The following is a 21,107-nucleotide window of genomic DNA, read 5'->3' as shown; positions in this document are numbered from 1 at the left end:
TATAGATCTCATCGACCCGAACAACTTTCGCCCTCTAACATTTAAGCTCCGCCCAACAGGAAGTCAGTTATTTTGGATTGTTTAAAAAATGCATGCGGTGAACTTTTGAATACTCCTTCTAGGGGATTCATGGGATTGACACCAAACGTGGTGATCATGATGTCGAGACATTGTACTTGCTAAATTGCGAAGGGATTTTTGATATCTCGAACGGTTCTGCCATGGCGAAGCGACAAAGTCATGGCGAAATCAGAGAAACAGGAAGTGTCTAATATCTAAGGCAAAAAATGTCTTATTGTGATGACATGCGGGGTGTTTGTTCGTCTGAAGATTCTGATCGCATCGATGTGCCTATTGTGAGTCTCGGGTATAGCGCCACCACCAGGCGCCAGGAAGTGTGTCAGTCACGAAGCTGGATTTTTTTGACAGTTCCATGCAATGTTCTTTTAAATACTCCTTCTAGGATTTTCATGCGATTGACACGAGAAGTGGTCAACATGATGCAGAGGCATAGTAGATGATAAATTGCGAAGGGATTTTTGATATCTCGAACGCTGTTCCCATGGCAACGCGTCAAACTTTACCTTCATTTTAAAGGCATATTTAAGCCTTACAGTTGCATGCAGTGAACTTTTAAATACTCCTTCTAGAATATTCATGCGATTGACTCCAGAAGTGGTCAACATAATGCTGAGACATTGTAGATGATAAATTGCGAAGGGATTTTTGATATCTCGAACGCTGTTCCCATGGCAATGCTGCAAACTTTACTTTTATTTCAGGCATATTTAGGGCTCTTGGCATGCTTAGATTAACCTAAAAGTTGGCACACACATCAGAGTTGTCGGCTGTTAAGTGTGCACAAAAAGGTCAGATATAGGCGTGTCTTATGAGTGGCTCACTAGTGCCCCGTTTGTCTAAAATGTGGGGTTTCTTTTACCTAAAGTCCCCAAATGGCTCAGTAACAACATCAAATATCCCACTGATATTTACCCACTTGATGCCCTTGCCCACCGTGCATCGTTTTCTCGGACGCACCGTGTAGCGGTAAAAAAACGTGCGAGGGCCCGCCATTGCTGCTTGCAGCTATATTTAAAATATTATTACTGCTGTAAAATAGTTTATTTTGATTATGGTGCCACGATCGCTGAATAATTAGGGCCCGAGCACCGAGGAGCAGGCCAGAATGGCCTGCACCGTAAGGTGCGAAGCCCTATTGGTTTTGCTCGGATTATTAGGGCCCGAGCACCGAGGAGCAGGCCAGAATGGCCTGCACCGAAAGGTGCGAAGCCCTATTGTTTTTGCTCGGATTATTATTTTTATTATTATTTTTTTTATTTTTTTCAACACTTTTGGGCATTTTGGGGGCCTTAACATACTCGAAAACTCTTGAAATTTGGCACAGACGTCAGAGTCGTCCGTCATCGCCGAAAGCCAAAGGCTGGAACACGGGCGTGGCACGGGGGCTCTGTAGCGCCCCCTGTAATTCAAAAACAAACAGTAGTGCACAGATTGGGCAAAAATGTACGCACATGTATGAAAGTTGGTAAACATATAGATCTCATCAACCCGAACAACTTTCGCACTCTAACCTATTAGCTCCGCCCAACAGGAAGTCGGCCATTTTGGATTGTTTAAAAAATGCATGCGGTGAACTTTTGAATACTCCTCCGAGGGGATACATGGGACTGACTCCAAATGTGGTGATCATGATGTCGAGACATTGTACTTGCTAAATTGCGAAGGGATTTTTGATATCTCGAACGGTTCTGCCATGGCGAGCCGACAAAGTTGTGGCGATATCAGAGAAACAGGAAGTGTCTAATATCTAAGGCAAAAAATGTCTTATTGTGATGACACGCGGGGTGTTTGTTCGTCTAAAGATTCCGATCGCATCGATATGCCTATTGTGACTCCCGGTTATAGCGCCACCACCAGGCGCCAGGAAGTGTTGCAGTCACAAAGGTTGATTTTTTTGACAGTTCCATGTGATGTTCTTTTAAATACTCCTCCTAGAATGTTTATGCGATTGACACCAAAAGTGGTCAACATGATGCAAAGACATAGTAGATGATAAATTGCGAAGGGATTTTTGATATTTCGAACGTTGTTCCCATGACAACGAGTCAAACTTTACTTTCATTTTAAAGGCATATTTAAGCCCTTCAGTTGCATGCAGTGAACTTTTCAATACTCCTTCTAGGATATTCATGAGATTGACACCAAACGTGGTCAACATGATGCTGAGACATTGGAGATGATAAAATGCGAAGGGATTTTTGACATCTCGAACGCTGTTGCCATGGCAACGCATCAAAGTTTACTATTATTTCAGGAATATTTAAGCCTCTTGGCATGCTTAGATTTACTTGAAATTTGGCACACACATCAGAGTTGTCAACTGTTAAGTGTTGACAAACAGGTCAGACATAGGTGTGCCTCTTAAGTCGCTCACTAGCGCCCCTGTTTGTCCAAAATGTGGGGTTTCTTTTACCTACAGTCCCCAATTGGGTCAGTAACAACATAAATAGTCCACTGATATTTACCCACTTGACGCACTTGCCCACCGTGCATTGTTTTCTCGGAGGCACCGTGTAGCGGTAAAAAAACGTGCGAGGGCCCGCCATCGCTGCTTGCAGCTATATTTTTATTTGTATTTATCTTAAACTTACAAAAAATGAGTAAGTTTCACGCCTAACTTTAACTATAATTTACTTAACATTTTGGTGAAACATTTTTAAATTACATTTTACATTACATTGAGTAAATGTAGACTTTAGATCAAACATTTAGTAATTTAAAAAACACAGAGCCAACGGGTTTTAATCAGCAGCAGAGGAAACTGCGCCTCTTGCATGATTACACCTCAGAAGTGTTGAATTTATAAATATTTACAGTTATGTCACAACGGACAGCCGCCGTCAGTTGCCATCGGTGTGTGTACATTCATAGAAAATAATGTTTGATTTTTAATGGCGCTTCAGACGCGTTTCAGCCCCACTCCATGCTCACCAACTCTCTCGCCTCTGTGCCAAGTTTTGATCTCACCCGTCTAATTATGACTCTCCACTGACTGCATGCGATTAGTAGCCTATAGGTCAATACAAAATTTAAAATATGTAAATTTAAATAACGCTATCTTTACAGTGTAAGCAGGATGCGGCTGATTATGCTATGATTATGCCGGCGTTTCTTGGTGTTTGGCGCTGCTGGACCACGTTGGTACACCAGTGGCAAACCGCTAGGTTTCTACTGAAACTAAGAATTATAATCTTATGAAAATACATGAAAATAACATGAGACTGCATATAGGGCTTATTTAACGAAATACATACATTTTTTAAATATTTCAGTTTAAAAGAATTTTAAGGATAGAATAACCCTGCTGAAAAAAACAGCATCAAACCAGCATGGGAATTATGCTGGTCTATGCTGGTTAAGCTAGTGGTCACCAGCATACCAGCACCAAAACACAACATATGCTGGTATAACCAGCATGGGATGCTGGTGCTAATGCTGGTTTAGCTGGTGCTAATGCTGGTTTGGTGCTGGTTTAGCTGGTGCTAATGCTGGTGCTGATGCTGGTTTGATGCTGGTTTAGCTGGTGTTCACTAGCAAACCAGCACCAAAACACAACATATGCTGGTCTTGCTGGTATGCTGTTTTTTCAGGGAAAAAATGAGAGATATAGTACCTAGTGTTTAATACAATATAGTCCATGTGCAGGCGTGGTAATGTGGACATATATGAATTAGACAACAAAACGAGTTTGTGATTTCATAATCATTTGAGGAGATTTTAAATTGTTGTAGTGATTATGTCAATGTATGACTTTGCCATGACGCGTGTGCTTTTTAAAACACTAGGCTTGTTCGACTTCATGCGGCGCTGCAAGAACCGACAGCCGGATGACGTCAAAGTACCGCGAGAACGATTCGAGAACTCATAGGAAGTGTAATTTCGTCTCGCTCTCGCGGCACTTTAACGTCATCCGTCTGTCAGTTCTAGCGGGGCCGCAGGAAGTCGAACAGCCTTCTTTTCTCAATCTCAACACCATGAGGCGGGACTGATGTAGTGTAAACTGCCGCAAATCACACAAGAAGAAGAAGAAGAGGCGGGACTGACGACAACAACGAAGCTCCTCTTTTTTACGGGTTTCTTTACTGTTTTCAGGTAAGTTTAGTCCCTCAAAATACACAAATAATACACACAACTATTATTGACACGTAACAGAAACGCGTTTGTTGAATATTTACTTCATAGAAATGTTTTTTGTCTTCTGTTAGCATGTGGACGCTTTTCAAAAGTGATAATGTTAGGGTAACTATAGCTTTTGCATTGTTTATTAGGGCCCGAGCACCGAGGACCAGGCCAGAATGGCCTGCACCGAAAGGTGCGAAGCCCTATTGTTTTTGCTCGGATTATTATTTAGGGCCCGAGCACAGAGGAGCAGGCCAGAATGGCCTGCACCGAAAGGTGCGAAGCCCTATTGTTTTTGCTCGAATTTATTATTAGGGCCCGAGCACCGAGGAGCAGGCCAGAATGGCCTGCACCGAAAGGTGCGAAGCCCTATTGTTTTTGCTCGGATTATTATTAGGGCCCGAGCACCGAGGAGCAGGCCAGAATGGCCTGCACCGAAAGGTGCGAAGCCCTATTGTTTTTGCTCGGATTATTATTAGGGCCCGAGCACCGAGGAGCAGGCCAGAATGGCCTGCACCGAAAGGTGCGAAGCCCTATTGTTTTTGCTCGGATTATTCTTTTTATTTTTATTTAGGGCCCGAGCACCGAGGAGCAGGCCAGAATGGCCTGCACCGAAAGGTGCGAAGCCCTATTGTTTTTGCTCGGATTTATTATTTTTATTATTATTTTTTTTTAACATTTTTGGTCATTTTGGGTGCCTAAACATACTCGAAAACTCTTGAAATTTGGCACAGACGTCAGAGTCGTCGGCCATTAGGACTGGGCAAAGGCTGGAACACGGGCGTGGCAAGGGAGCTCTGTAGCGCCCCCTGTAATGCAAAAACAAACATTGGGGCACAGATTCGGCAAAAATGTACGCACATGTACGAGAGTTGATACGCATATAGATCTCATCGACCCGAACAACTTTCGCCCTCTAAAATTTAAGCTCCGCCCAACAGGAAGTCAGCCATTTTGGATTGTTTAAAAAATGCATGCGGTGAACGTTTAAATACTCCTCCTAGGGGATTCATGCAAATGACACCAAACGTGGTGATCATGAGGTCAACACATTGGACTTGCTAAATTGCGAAGGGATTTTTGATATCTCGAACGGTGTTGCCATGGCGATGCGGCAAAGTCATGGCGAAATCAGAGAAACAGGAAGTGTCTAATATCTATGGCAAAAAATATCTTATTTTGATGCAATGCGGAGTGTTTGTTCGTCTGAATATTCCGATCGCATCGATGTGCCTATTGTGAGTCTCGGGTATAGCGCCACCACCAGGCGCCAGGAAGTGTGTCAGTCACAAAGGTGGATTTTTTTGACTGTTCCATCCGATGTTCTTTTAAATACTCCTTCTAGGATTTTCATGTGATTGACACCAAAAGTGGTCAACATGATGCCAAGGCATAGTAGATGATAAATTGCGAAGGGATTTTTGATATCTCGAACGCTGTTCCCATGGCAATGCCCCAACCTTTACTTTTATTTCAGGCATATTTAGGGCTCTTGGCGTGCTTAGATTAACCTAAAAGTTTTGTCGGCTGTTAAGTGTGCACAAAAAGGTCCGACATAGGCGTGTCTCTTAAGTGGCTCACTAGCGCCCCCGTTTGTCTAAAATGTGTGGGTTTTTTTCCTACAGTCCCCAAAAGGGTCAGTACCAAAATATAATAGTCCACCGATATTTACCCACTTGATGCACTTGCCCACCGTGCATCGTTTTCTTGAAGGCACCGTGTCGCGGTAAAAAAAAACGTGCGAGGGCCCGCCATTGCTGCTTGCAGCTATATTTTTTTTTTTATTTTTTTATTTTTTTTAACACTTTTGGGCATTTTGGGTGCCTTAACATACTCGAAAACTCTTGAAATTTGGCACAGACGTCAGGGTCGTCCGTCATTGCGAACGGGCAAAGGCTGGAACACGGGCGTGGCACGGGGGCTCTGTAGCGCCCCCTGTAATGCAAAATAAAACATTGATGCACAGATCGTGCAAACATGTACGCACATGTACGAGAGTTGGTACGCATATAGATCTCATCGACCCGAACAACTTTCACCCTCTACCATTTAAGCTCCGCCCAACAGGAAGTCAGCTATTTTGGATTGTTTAAAAAATGCATGCGTTGAACTTTTAAATACTCCTCCTAGAGGATGAATGCGATTGACACCAAAAGTGGTGAACATGATGTCGAGACATTGGACTTGCTAAATTGAGAAGGGATTTTTGATATCTCGAACGGTTTCGCCATGGCGAGGCGACGAATTCATGGCGAATTCAAAGGAACAGGAAGTGTCTAATATCTGAGGCAAAAAATATCTTATTGTGATGCCATGCGGGATGTTTGTTCGTCTGAAGATTCCGATCGCATCGATGTGCCTATTGTAAGTCTCGGGTATAGCGCCACCACCAGGCGCCAGGAAGTGTGTCAGTCACAAAGGTGATTTTTTTTCACAGTTCCATGCGATGTTCTTTTAAATACTCCTTCTAGGATTTTCATGCGATTGTTACCAAAAGTGGTCAACATGATGCCGAGACATTGTAGATGATAAATTGCGAAGGGATTTTTGATATCTCAAAAGCTGTTCCCATGGCAACACGTCAAACTTTACTTTCATTTTAAAGGCATATTTAAGCTTTTTAGTTGCATGCAGTTAACTTTTAAATACTCGTCCTAGGATTTTCATGCGTTTGACACGAGAAGTGGTGGACATGATGCCGAGACATTGTAGATGATAAATTGCGAAGGGATTTTTGATATCTCAAATGCTGTTCCCATGGCAACCTGTCAAACTTTACTTTCGTTTTTAAGGCATATTTAAACCTTACATCTGCACGCGGTAAACTTTTAAATACTCCTCCTGAGGAAATAATGTGATTGACTCCAGAAGTGGTCAACATAATCGTGAGACATTGTAGATGATAAATTGCGAAGGGATTTTTGATATCTCAAACGCTGTTTCCATGGCAACGCGTCAAACTTTGCTTTCACTTTCCAGCATATTTAAGGCTGACTGTTACATGCTGTGAACCTTTAAATACTCCTCGTATGGGAATCATGCGATTGACACGAGAAGTGGTCAACATGATGCTGAGACTTTGTAGACGCTAAATTGCGAAGGGATTTTTGATATCTCGAATGCTGTTCCCATGGCAACGTGTCAAACTTTACTTTCACTTTCCAGCATATTTAAGGCTCTTGGCGTGCTTAGTTGAACTTTAAATTTGGCACACACATGAGAGTTTTCGGCTGTTAAGTGTTGACAAAAACGTCAGATACAGGCGTGTCTATTTAGTGGCTGACTAGCACCCCCGTTTGTCTAAAATATGGGGTTTCTTTTACCTACAGTACCTAAATGGGTCAGTAGCAACATGAAATAGTCCACTGATATTTACCCACTTGATGCACATGCCCACCGTGCATCGTTTTCTCGGAGGCACCGTGTAGCGGTTAAAAAAACGTGCGAGGGCCCGCCATTGCTGCTTGCAGCTATATTTTTATTTTTTTTATTTTTTTCAACACTTTTGGACATTTTGGGGGCCTTAACATACTCGAAAACTCTTGAAATTTGGCACAGACATCAGAGTCGTCCGTGATCGCCGAAAGCCAAAGGCTGGAACACGGGCGTGGCACGGGGGCTCTGTAGCGCCCCCTGTAATGCAAAAACAAACAGGAGTGCACAGATCGGGCAAACATGTACGCATATTTACGAAAGTTGGTACGCATATAGATCTCATCGACCCGAACAACTTTCGCCCTCTAACATTTTAGCTCCGCCCAACAGGAAGTCCGCCAATTTGGATTGTTTAAAAAATGCATGCGGTGAACTTTTGAATACTCCTCCTAGGGGATTCATGCAAATGACACCAAATGTGGTGATCATGATGTCAAGACATTGGACTTGCTAAATTGCGAAGGGATTTTTGATATCTCGAACGGTGTTGCCATGGCGAAGCGGCAAAGTCATGGCGAAATCAGAGAAACAGGAAGTGTCTAATATCTAAGGCAAAAAATGTCTTATAGTGATGACACGCGGGGTGTTTGTTCGTCTGAAGATTCCGATCGCATCGATGTGCCTATTGTGAGTCTCGGGTATAGCGCCACCACCAGGCGCCAGGAAGTGTTGCAGTCACAAAGGTTGATTTTTTTGACAGTTCCATGTGATGTTCTTTTAAATACTCGTCCTAGAATGTTTATGCGATTGACACCAAAAGTGGTCAACATGATGCCGAGACATAGTAGATGATAAATTGCGAAGGGATTTTTGATATCTCAAACGTTGTTCCCATGACAACGCGTCAAACTTTACTTTCATTTTAAAGGCATATTTAAGCCCATGCAGTGAACTTTTCAATACTCCTTCTAGGATATTCATGCGATTGACACCAAACGTGGTCAACATGATGCCGAGACATTGGAGATGATAAAAAAGTGAAGGGATTTTTGATATCTCAAACGCTGTTCCCATGGCAACGCGTCAAACTTTTTACTTTCATTTTAAAGGCTTATTTAAGCCTGACAGTCGCATGCAATGTTCTTTTTAATACTCCTTCTAGGGAAATAATGCAATTCACACCAGAAGTTGTCAACATGATGCTGAGACATTGTAGACGCTAAATTGCGAAGGAATTTTTGACATCTCTAACGCTGTTCTCATGGCAACGTGTCAAACTTTACTTTTATTTCAGGCATATTTAAGGCTCTTGGTGTGCTTAGATTAACTTTAAATTTGGCACACACATCAGATTTGTCGGCTGTTAAGTGTTGACAAAAACGTCAGATAAAGGCGTGTCTATTTAGTGGCTCACTAGCACCCCCGTTTGTCTAAAATGTGGGGTTTCTTTTACCTACAGTACCTAAATGGGTCAGTAGCAGCATGATATTTACCCACTTGATGCACTTGCCCACCGTGCATCGTTTTCTCGGAGGCACCGTGTAGCGGTAAACAAACGTGCGAGGGCCCGCCATCGCTGCTTGCAGCTATATTTTTTATTATTATTATTATTTTTTTTTTTATTTTTTTTTTACGTTTCGGGGCAATTTGGGGGCCTTAACATACTCAAAAACTCTTGAAATTTTGCACAGACGTCAGAGTCGTCGGCCATCAGGTCCGGGCAAAGGCTGGACCACGGGCGTGGCAAGGGAGCTCTGTAGCGCCCCCTGTAATTCAAAAACAAACATTGGGGCACAGATCGGGCAAAAATGTACGCACATGTACGAGAGTTGGTACGCATATAGATCTCATCGACCCGAACAACTTTCCCCCTTTAACATTTAAGCTCCGCCCAACAGGAAGTCGGCTATTTTGGATTGTTTAAAAAACGCATGCATTGAACTTTTAAATACTCCTTCTAGGGGATTCATGGGATTGACACCAAACGTGGTGATCATGATGTCGAGACATTGTACTTGCTAAATTGCGAAGGGATTTTTGATATCTCGAACGGTTCTGCCATGGCGAAGCAACAAATTCATGGCGAAATCAGAGAAACAGGAAGTGTCTAATATCTAAGGCAAAAAATGTCTTATTGTGATGACATGCGGGGTGTTTGTTCATCTGAAGATTCCGATCGCATCGATGTGCCTATTGTGACTCCCGGTTATAGCGCCACCAGCAGGCGCCAGGAAGTGTGTCAGTCACAAAGGTTGATTTTTTTGACAGTTCCACCCAATGTTCTTTTAAATACTCCTTCTAGGATATTCATGCGATTGACAGCAAAAGTGGTCAACATGATGCTGAGACATTGTAGATGATAAATTGCGAAGGGATTTTTGATATCTTGAAGGCTGTTCCCATGGCAACGCGTCAAACTTTACTTTCATTTTTACACATATTTAAAGACTGACAGTTACATGCTGTGACTTTTTAAATACTACTCCTATAGGATTCATGCGATTGACACCAGAAGTGGTCAACATGATGCTGAGACATTGTAGACGCTAAATTGCGAAGGAATTTTTGACATCTCGAACGCTGTTCCCATGGCAACGCGTCAAACTTTACTTTTATTTCAGGCATATTTAAGGCTCTTGGCGTGCTTAGATTGATTTTAAATTTGGCACACACATCAGAGTTGTCAGCTGTTAAGTGTTGAAAAAAACGTCAGATAAAGGCGTGTCTATTTCGTGGCTCACTAGCGCCCTGTTTGTCTAAAATGTGGGGTTTCTTTTACCTACAGTACCTAAATGGATCAGCAGCAACATGAAATAGTCCACTGATATTTACCCACTTGATGCACATGCCCACCGTGCATCGTTTTCTCAAAGGCACCGTGTAGCGGTAAAATAACGTGCGAGGGCCCGCCATCGCTGCTTGCAGCTATATATTTTTTTTTTATTTTTTTTAACACTTTTGGGCATTTTGGGTGCCTTAACATACTCGAAAACTCTTGAAATTTGGCACAGCCGTCAGAGTCGTCCGTCATTGCGAACGGGCAAAGGCTGGAACACGGGCGTGGCACAGGGGCTCTGTAGCGCCCCCTGTAATGCAAGAAAAAACATTGGTGCACAGATCGTGCAAACATGTACGCACATGTACAAGAGTTGGTACGCATATAGATCTCATCGATCCGAACAACTTTCGCCCTCTAACATTTTAGCTCCGCCCAACAGGAAGTCCGCCATTTTGGATTGTCTAAAAAATGCATGCAGTGAACTTTTAAATACTCCTTCTAGGGGATTCATGGGATTGACACCAAACGTGGTGATCATGATGTCAAGACATTGGACTTGCTAAATTGCGAAGGGATTTTTGATATCTCGAACGGTTCTGCCATGGCGAGGCGACAAAGTCATGGCGAATTCAGAAAAACAGGAAGTGTCTAATATCTAAGGCAAAAAAAGTCTTATTGTGATGCCATGCGGAGTGTTTGTTCTTCTGAAGATTCCGATCGCATTGATGTGCCTATTGTGACTCCCGGGTATAGCGCCACCACCAGGCGCCAGGAAGTGTGTCAGTCATGAACTTTTAAATACTTCTCCTAGGGAATTCATACGATTGACACCAAACGTGGTGAAGATGATGCTGAGACATTGGACTTGCTAAATTGCGAAGGGATTTTTGATATCTCGAACGGTGTTGCCATGGCGAGGCGACAAATTTATGGCGAATTCAGAGAAACAGGAAGTGTCTAATATCTAAAGCAAAAAATGTCTTATTGGGATGAAACGCAGTGTGTATGTTCGGCCAAGGATTCCGATCGCATCGATGTGCATATTGTGAGTTTTGGGTATAGCGCCACCAACAGGCACCAGGAAGTGTGGCAGTCACAAAAGGTGGATTTTTGACAGTTCCATGCGATGTTCTTTTAAATACTCCTCCTAGGATTTTCATGCGATTGACACCAAAAGTGGTCAACATGATGCTGAGTCATTGTAGATGATAAATTGCGAAGGGATTTTTGATATCTCGAATGCTGCTCCCATGGCAACACGTAAAATTTTACTTTCATTTTCAGGCATATTTAAGCACTTGGCATGCACTTTGGGTGCCTTAACATGTTCGAAAACACCGGGAATTTTGCACAGACCTCAAAGTCATTGGCCATTAGGACCGGGCAAATGCTGGAACACGGGCGTGGCGGTAGTGCTCTGTAGCGCCCCCTATAATGCAAAAAAATTATTGGTGCACAAATCGGGCAAACATGTAAGCACATGTACGAGAGTTGGTACGTATATAGATCCCATCGACCGAACAGCTTTCACTATCAAACCTATTAGCTCCGCCCAACAGGAAGTCGGCCATTTTAGATGGTTTCAAAAATGCATACGGTGAACTTTTGAATACTCCTTCTAGGGGATTCATGGGATTGACACCAAACGTGGTGAACATGATGCCGAGACATTGTTCTTGCTAATTTGCGAAGGGATTTTTGATATCTCGAACGGTTCTGTCATGGCGAGGCGACAAATTCATTGCGAAATCAGAGAAACAAGAAGTGTCTAATATCTAAGGTAAAAAATGTCTTATTGTGATGACACACGTGGTGTTTGTTCGTCTGAAGATTCTGATCGCATCGATGTGCCTATTGTGAGTCTCGGGTATAGCGCCACCACCAGAAGCCAGGAAGTGTTGCAGACACAAATGTTGATTTTTTTGACAGTTCCATGTGATGTTCTTTTAAATACTCCTCCTAGAATGTTTATGCGATTGACACTAAAAGTGGTCAACATGATGCTGAGACATTGTAGATGCTAAATTGCGAAGGATTTTTTGACATCTCGAACGCTGTTGCCATGGCAACGCTTCAAACTTTACTTTAATTTTAGGCATATTTAAGGCTCATGGCGTGCTTAGATTAACTTTAAATTTGGCACACACATCAGAGTTGTCGGCTGTTAAGTGTTGACAAAAAGGTCAGATTAAGGCGTGTCTATTAAGTGGCTCACTAGTGCCCCCGTTTGTCTAAAATGTGGGGTTTCTTTTACCTACAGTACCCAAATTGGTCAGTAGCAACATGAAATAGTCCACTGATATTTACCCACTTGATGCACGTGCCCACCGTGCATCGTTTTCTCGGAGGCACCGTGTAGCGTTAAAAAAACGTGCGAGGGCCCGCCATCGCTGCTTGCAGCTATATTTTTTATTATTTTTTTTATTTATTTTTTTTTTACGTTTCGGGGCACTTTGGGGGCCTTAACATACTCAAAAACTCTTGAAATTTTGCACAGACGTCAGAGTCGTCGGCCATCAGGTCCGGGCAAAGGACGGACCACGGGCGTGGCAAGGGAGCTCTGTAGCGCCCCCTGTAATTCAAAAACAAACATTGGGGCACAGATCGGGCAAACATGTACACACGTGTACGAAAGTTGGTACACATATAGAACTCATCAACCCGAACAACTTTCGCACTCAAACCTAATAGCTCCGCCCAACAGGAAGTCCGCCATTTTGGATTGTTTAAAAAATGCATGCTGTGAACTTTTGAATACTCCTGCTAGGGGATTCATGCAAATGACACCAAACGTGGTGATCATGATGTCAAGACATTGGACTTGCTAAATTGCGAAGGGATTTTTGATATCTCGAACGGTGTTGCCATGGCGAAGCGGCAAAGTCATGGCGAAATCAGGTAAACAGGAAGTGTCTAATATCTAAGGCAAAAAATGTCTTATAGTGAGGACACGCGGGGTGTTTGTTCGTCTGAAGATTCCGATCGCATCGATGTGCCTATTGTGAGTCTCGGGTATAGCGCCACCACCAGGCGCCAGGAAGTGTTGCAATCACAAAGGTTGATTTTTTTGACAGTTCCATGTGATGTTCTTTTAAATACTTCTCCTAGAATTTTCATGCGATTGACACCAAAAGTGGTCAACGTGATGGCAAGACATAGTAGATGATAAATTGCGAAGGGATTTTTGATATCTCGAACGTTGTTCCCATAACAACGCGTCAAATTTTACTTTCATTTTAAAAGCATATTTAAGCCCTTCAGTTGCATGCAGTGAACTTTTCAATTCTCCTTCTAGGATATTCATGCGATTGACACCAAACGTGGTCAACATGATGCTGAGACATTGGAGATGATAAAATGCGAAGGGATTTTTGACATCTCGAACGCTGTTGCCATGGCAATGCATCAAAGTTTACTATTATTTCAGGAATATTTAAGCCTCTTGGCATGCTCAGATTAACTTCAAATTTGGCACACACATCAGAGTTGTCAACTGTTAAGTGTTGACAAACAGGTCAGACATAGTTGTGCCACTTAAGTCGCTCACTAGCGCCCCCGTTTGTCTACAATGTGGGGTTTCTTTTACCTACAGTCCCCAATTGGGTCAGTAACAACATAAATAGTCCACCGATATTTACCCACTTGATGCACTTGCCCACCGTGCATCGTTTTCTCTGAGGCACCGTGTAGCGGTAAAAATACGTGCGAGGGCCCGCCATCGCTGCTTGCAGCTATATTTATTTTTTATTTTATTTTATTTATTTTTTTTTAACACTTTTGGGCATTTTGGGTGCCTTAACATACTCGAAAACTCTTGAAATTTGGCACAGACGTCAGAGTCGTCCGTCATTGCAGAAAACCAAAGGCTGGACAACGGGCGTGGCACAGGGGCTCTGTAGCGCCCCCTGTAATGCAGAAGAAACCATTGATGCACAGATCGGGCAAAAATGTACGCACATGTACGAGAATTGGTACGCTTATAGATCTAATCAACCCGAACAACTTTCGCCCTCTAACATTTAAGCTCCGCCCAACAGGAAGTCGGCTATTTTGCATTGTTTAAAAAATGCATGTGGTGAACTTTTAAATACTCCTCCTAGGGGATTCATGCAAATGACACCAAACGTGGTGATCATGATGTCGAGATATTGTACTTGCTAAATTGCGAAGGGATTTTTGATATCTCGAACGGTTCTGCCATGGCGAGGCGACAAAGTTGTGGCGAAATCAGAGAAACAGGAAGTGTCTAATATCTAAGGCAAAAAAATTCGTATTGTTATGCCAAGCGGGGCGTTTGTTCGTCTGAAGATTCCGATCGCATCGATGTGCCTATTGTGAGTCTCAGGTATAGCGCCACCACCAGGCGCCAGGAAGTGTGTCAGTCATGAACTTTTAAATACTTCTCCTAGGGAATTCATAGGATTGACACCAAACGTGGTGAACATGATGCTGAGACATTGGACTTGCTAAATTGCGAAGGGATTTTTGATATCTCGAACGGTGTTGCCATGGCGAGGTGACAAATTTATGGCGAATTCAGAGAAACAGGAAGTGTCTAATATCTTAAGCAAAAAATGTCTTATAGGGATGAAACGCAGTGTGTATGTTCGGCCAAGGATTCCGATCGCATCGATGTGCCTATTGTGAGTCTCGGGTATAGCGCCACCAACAGGCACCAGGAAGTGTGGCAGTCACAAAAGGTGGATTTTTGACAGTTGCATGTGATGAACTTTTAAATACTCCTCCTAGGATTTTCATGCGATTGACACCAAAAGTGGTCAACATGATGCTGAGACATTGTAGATGATAAATTGCGAAGGGATTTTTGATATCTCGAACGCTGTTTCCATGGCAACACGTCAAACTTTACTTTCATTTTCAGGAATATTTATGCTCTTGGCATGCACTTTGGGTGCCTTAACATACTCGAAAACTCTTGAAATTTGGCACAGACATCAGAGTCGTCGGTCATCACAGAAAACCAAAGGCTGGAACACGGGCGTGGCATGGGGGCTCTGTAGCGCCCCCTGTAATGCAACAAAAAACATTGATGCACAGATTGGGCAAAAATTTACGCACATGTACGAGAATTGGTACGCTTGTAGATCTCATCGACCCGAACAACTTTCGCCCTCTAACATTTAAGCTCCGCCCAACAGGAAGTCGGCTATTTTGGATTGTTTAAAAAATGCATGCGGTGAACTTTTAAATACTCCTCCTAGAGGATTCATGTGAATGTCACCAAACGTGGTGATCATGATGTCGAGACATTGGACTTGCTAAATTGCGAAGGGATTTTTGATATCTCGAACGGTTCTGCCATGGCATGGCGACAAAGTTGTGGCGAAATCAGAGAAACAGGAAGTGTCTAATATCTAAGGCAAAAAATGTCTTATTGTAATGACACGCGGGGTGTTTGTTCGTCTGAAGATTCCGATCGCATCGATGTGCCTATTGTGACTCCCGGGTATAGCGCCACCAGCAGGCGCCAAGAAGTGTGTCAGTCACAAAGCTGGATTTTTTTGAAAGTTCCATGCAATGTTCTTTTAAATACTCTTCCTAGGATTTTCATGCGATTGACACCAAAAGTGGTCAACATGATGCTGAGACATTGTAGATGCTAAATTGCGAAGGGATTTTTGATATCTCGAACGCTGTTCCCATGGCAACGCCCCAAACTTTACTTTTATTTTAGGCATGTTTAAGGCTCTTGGCGTGCTTAGATTAACCTAAAAGTTGGCACACACATGAGAGTTGTCGGCTGTTAAGTGTGGACAAAAAGGTCAGACATAGGCGTGTCTCTTAAGTGGCTCACTAGCGCCCCCGTTTGTCTAAAATGTGGGGTTTTTTTACCTACAGTCCCCAAATTGGTCAGTAACAACATAAAATAGTCCACTGATATTTACCCACTTGATGCACTTCCCCACCGTGCATCGTTTTCTCGGAGGCACCGTGTAGCAGTAAATAAACGTGCGAGGGCCCGCCATTGCTGCTTGCAGCTATATTTTTTTTATTATTATTATTATTTTTTTTTAACATTTTTGGGCACTTTGGGTGCCTAAACATACTCGAAAACTCTTGAAATTTGGCACAGACGTCAGAGTCGTCGGCCATCAGGTCTGGACAAAGGCTGAAACACGGGCGTGGCACTGGGGCTCTGTAGCGCCCCCTGTAATGCAAAAACAAACATTGGGGCACAGATCGGGCAAACATGTACGCACATGTACGAAAGTTGGTACGCATATAGATCTCATCGACCCGAACAACTTTCGCACTCTAACATTTAAGCTCCGCCCAACAGGAAGTCGCCCATTTTAGATTGTTTCAAAAATGCATGCGGTGAACTTTTAAATACTCCTCCTAGAGGATGCATGCGATTGACACCAAACGTGGTAAACGTGATGCCGAGACATTGTACTTGCTAAAATGCGAAGGGATTTTTGATATCTTGAACGGTTCTGCCATGGCGAGGCGACAAAGTTGTGGCGAAATCAGAGAAACAGGAAGTGTCTAATATCTTATGCAAAAAATGTCTTATTGTAATGACACGCGGGGTGTTTGTTCATCTCAAGATTCTGATCGCATTGATGTGCCTATTGTTAGTCTCGGGTATAGCGCCTCCACCAGGTGCCAGGAAGTGTGTCAGTCACAAAGGTGGATTTTTTGATAGTTCCATGCGATGTTCTTTTAAATACTCCTTCTAGGATTTTCATGCGATTGACAGGAGAAGTGGTCAACATGATGCCGAGACATTGTAGATGATAAATTGCGAAGGGATTTTTGATATCTTGAACGCTGTTCCCATGGCAACGTGTCAAACTTTACTTTCATTTTAAAGGCATATTGAAGCCTTTCAGTTGCATGCAGTGAACCTTTAAATACTCCTTTTAGGGAAATAATGTGATTGACACCAGAAGTGGTCAACATGATGCCGAGACATTGTAGATGCTAAATTGTGAAGGAATTTTTGACATCTCGAACGCTGTTCCCATGGCAATGCGTCAAACTTTACTTTTATTTCAGGCATATTTAAGGCTCTTGGCCTGCTTAGATTAACTTTAAATTTCGCACACACACCAGAGTTGTCGGCTGTTAAGTTTTGGCGAAAACGTCAGATAAAGGCGGGTCTATTTAGTGGCTCACTAGTGCCCCCGTTTGTCTAAAATGTGGGGTTTCTTTTACCTACAGTACCTAAATGGGTTAGTAGCAACATGAAATAGTCCACAGATATTTACCCACTTGATGCACTTGCCCACCGTGCATCGTTTTCTTGGAGGCACTGTGTAGCGGTAAAAAAACGTGCGAGGGCCCGCCATCGCTGCTTGCAGCTATATTTAAGTGTTGGCTTTTTAAAAAGCAACTTCGTGTGTTGATGAGATGATGTGATAGCTTTGTTCAGGTTGTTAATGCTGGAAGTAGGCTAATTTGTTTAGGCTAAAATATGCAATGTACTGCACAGTTAAACAGTGAAAATAACTTTCATATAGCGTGAATATTTGGTGAAACTAGTACAAACAAACACATGTTTTATCGTAAACATATATAGACAAAAAGGTGTTCTTTTATTTTAGGAGTGACAAAATAACCTCTAATAGAAGAAAAGCTGAAGATTTCAACATTTTCTGAAGGGAGCCACAGACAGAGATGTAAACTCAGGCAAGTTGAGAGCGTATTAACTCACTATGTACTTTTTTCACAACATATTACCATGCATCTTGTCATTTTTTCTGCGTTTATAGCAGTTATTCCAGGAAGGTTTTAACATCCAAACGTGAGTGGCACCATATGAGCAATATTAAATGAACAAGTAAACCTATAAACATAGATTCTGTTATTTTTTGTATACTATAATTTTCTTTTCAGTGTTTCACATCCTTTTAATCAATATTGATTGCTTTGTGACAAATTGCATGTTATGTTTGTAGATTTTCCATGCTGATATCCGTGCAAGCAGAGTTGAAGCAGACCTGTCAGAAAACATCTCTAAGGTGCTATGAATCTCATAACTAGTAAGTACAACCTCAAACTAATACATTGCTGTTCACAGTAGGGATCGACCGATATGGATTTTTCAGTGCCGATGCCGATACCGATTTCTGTTTCATCAGCCTTAGCCGATGACCGATACAGGCTGCCGGTTTTCTTGAGCCGATATTTGGAGCCGATACTGGTTTTGCTCACTCAATTTACATCATAAAAATTATGTAAAAAAATGGCATGTTGTTTAAAAGAGATGTTATTAGTTTGCACAGTTCTTACATTTATTGTAGTCTAGGACTAGTCTAATCCCTGTCCAGGAAACCGCCCCATAAAGATGAAAAACCCCCACTTTGTTCAGCTATGATCAGCTGTTCAGCCGAGCTTTCAATGTTGTCGTGAAAAGGTTGGTTGTTTTTAGTCACATGACCTGCAATCGCTTGCGGGTTCCAGCACTCTGTCTGTAAATTATGCCGGAAAAATCGGCAAACACGGCAGCCATGTATCGGCCGATGCCGATACGCATAAAACTCGCAAATATCGGCCCGATATATCGGCCGGCCGATATATCGGTCTATCACTAGTTGACAGGTTTAAGGTTGTGGTTTATTTATTTAAAGTGCATCCAATTTCATTGCTAAAAACGTTATTTTGTGTATCTGTACAATACAATGTGTTTGTGTGGTTTATGGTTAAAAACACATACATTTTTATAGCTTTGGATTTCCTCCCTTCCTCAAACGCATTGATTTTGTACAGAACTCATCGATCTGAAATGCACTGTGTCCCTGATTGGCCAGCTAATCTGTACGTTGTGATTGGCCTGAATGCTTCTGATGTCAGCCGGAAATGTGACGCTCCTGTTTGAAAGATTCGGTCACAATGCAATGCTGACAGCAGTTAATGTGTAGGCTGTGAGTAAAAGCGGGAGGAATTTAAGAGACAACGCATTATTTGAAAACCACACCCACCGGGGGAAAACAATCCAACCGTCTCCGGTAAGCGTGGTTTTCAGATTATGAAGTGTTGCGCTCTGTCTTTATGATAATGTCGGTCTTGTCTACATAAACAAGCCCAGACAGTAAACTGTTGCTTACTTAATTGCAACCATAATTGCTCTTTAACAAAAATACAATAAAAAGGCAGGGCTTTTTCACATTTTAAACTCTCCCAGTCTAAGTAAAAAAAAAAAAAAAAAAAAAAACACTTCTTCTAAGACAAGCATTCACATACACTAAAACATCTTTTGACCTTGTTCTCCAGTAATGAAATAATAAAAAGTGCAAAAAAGCTTTTGCTTGAAATAATATGAACAGCAGCAATCCTAATTCTTCTCATTTTGCTTTTCTGTTTTTGTCCATCAGGATACACATCATAAGATAACTAGAGCTTACGTCTCAGTTTGGATCCAGCTCTTACTTGTGAAGACTTCAGATGACGTAAACACTCACAAAGACATTAGGCCTATATGATGGCCTCTATAGATGGACATACACAACTGGCAAATGTAATATATTGTAATTACTGCACCAAAGCGCAACCCTACAGAATTTCAACCCACTTAATATTGTTACAAATACAATACATGTTTATATTTGAAAAACATTTTTTACTCTTTATTCTTTAGCTAATTTTAATGATTTATTTCCATTTATTTGTCATCAATACTAACCAAAATTATGTTTTGCATCATCCAAATATTGTTAATTTACATATTACAGACATTGTAAACAACACAAAGTGGGTTGAAATCCTGCTAACTTACCCTATAATAATAACTGTCTGTTAACTAAACATGGCTTTAACACTTGTATTGTATTGTATTAGAGCTGTTGTGATATGAATATTGATTTGTTGTCTGTTAACTAAACATGGCTTTAACACTTGTCTTGTATTGTACTAGAGCTGTTGTGATATGAATATTGATTTGTTTCCAGAATAAGCTCCTCAGTGTGTCACATTTACTTCGGGCTGATTAAGGGATCTTTTGTAACCTTGACACATGCATTTTCTTAAAATGGCATGTATTGTGAAGCACAATATACCATATCATGGTTTTACTTTGGTGAAACTGCAGATCAATTTTTAAACTAAGGTTTTGTTGCCGTGGTTCTACTATACTGCTCTACAAAGGTTAAGTTCAGTAACTACGCAAACACTGAAACTGAGAAAAATGCCCTTAAAGTTTTTTACTGCAATTTTGCAAAAACACATTTCTCTGACGAGACAAATTACACCAGGAGACTTTGTCACAAGACACATCAGATCTCACAAAGCCCATTTCAACCTTTAAAGGAATAGTCTACTCATTTTCAATATTAAAATATGTTATTACCTTAACTAAGAACTGTTGAATCATCCCTCTGTCATCTGTGTGTGTGCACGTAAGCACTGGAGCGCGCTGCTACGCTACGATAGCATTTAGCTTAGCCCCATTCATTCAATGGTACCATTTAGAGATAAAGTTAGAAGTGACCAAACACATCAACGTTTTTCCTATTTAAGACGAGTAGTTATACGAGCAAGTTTGGTGGTACAAAATAAAACACAGCGCTTTTCTAAGCGGATTTAAAAGAGTAACTATATTTTATGGCGTAATAGCACTTTTGGGAGTACTTCGACTCGCCTGAAAAGTCTGTTCCCCTTCTCACTCTCATAATGGGAGAGGGAGGGTGTTACTGCGCCGAGTCGAAGTACTCCCAAAAGTGCTATTACGCCATACAATATAGTTACTCTTTTAAATCCGCTTAGAAAAGCGCTGTTTTATTTTGTACCA

At 41.9% G+C, this 21,107-nt stretch overlaps 2 long non-coding RNA genes across 5 annotated transcripts in view; both read left to right on the top strand.

The window, feature by feature from the left end:
* LOC141349269 (uncharacterized) overlaps window positions 1–21,107 on the top strand; it is an 84,931-nt gene that overhangs the window by 7,053 nt on the left and 56,771 nt on the right. The window lies entirely within an intron of this gene.
* On the top strand, window positions 3,370–19,909 carry LOC141366082 (uncharacterized). Of its 4 annotated transcripts, XR_012371067.1 has the most exons (5): window positions 3,371–4,173; window positions 17,926–18,125; window positions 18,280–18,363; window positions 19,091–19,329; window positions 19,696–19,908. It is a non-coding gene; the product is annotated as an uncharacterized lncRNA (long non-coding RNA). The 4 variants fall into 4 exon arrangements; XR_012371065.1 differs by having other exon boundaries at window positions 3,370–4,173; window positions 17,926–18,363; window positions 19,696–19,909; XR_012371068.1 differs by lacking the exon at window positions 19,091–19,329 and having other exon boundaries at window positions 3,373–4,173; window positions 19,696–19,907.

The sequence above is a fragment of the Misgurnus anguillicaudatus genome, chromosome 2 (genome assembly GCF_027580225.2).
Source record: "Misgurnus anguillicaudatus chromosome 2, ASM2758022v2, whole genome shotgun sequence".
NCBI lineage: Eukaryota > Metazoa > Chordata > Actinopteri > Cypriniformes > Cobitidae > Misgurnus > Misgurnus anguillicaudatus.
Note: the sequence above shows the minus strand (reverse complement) of the source record. Positions and strands in the feature narration are given on the sequence as shown.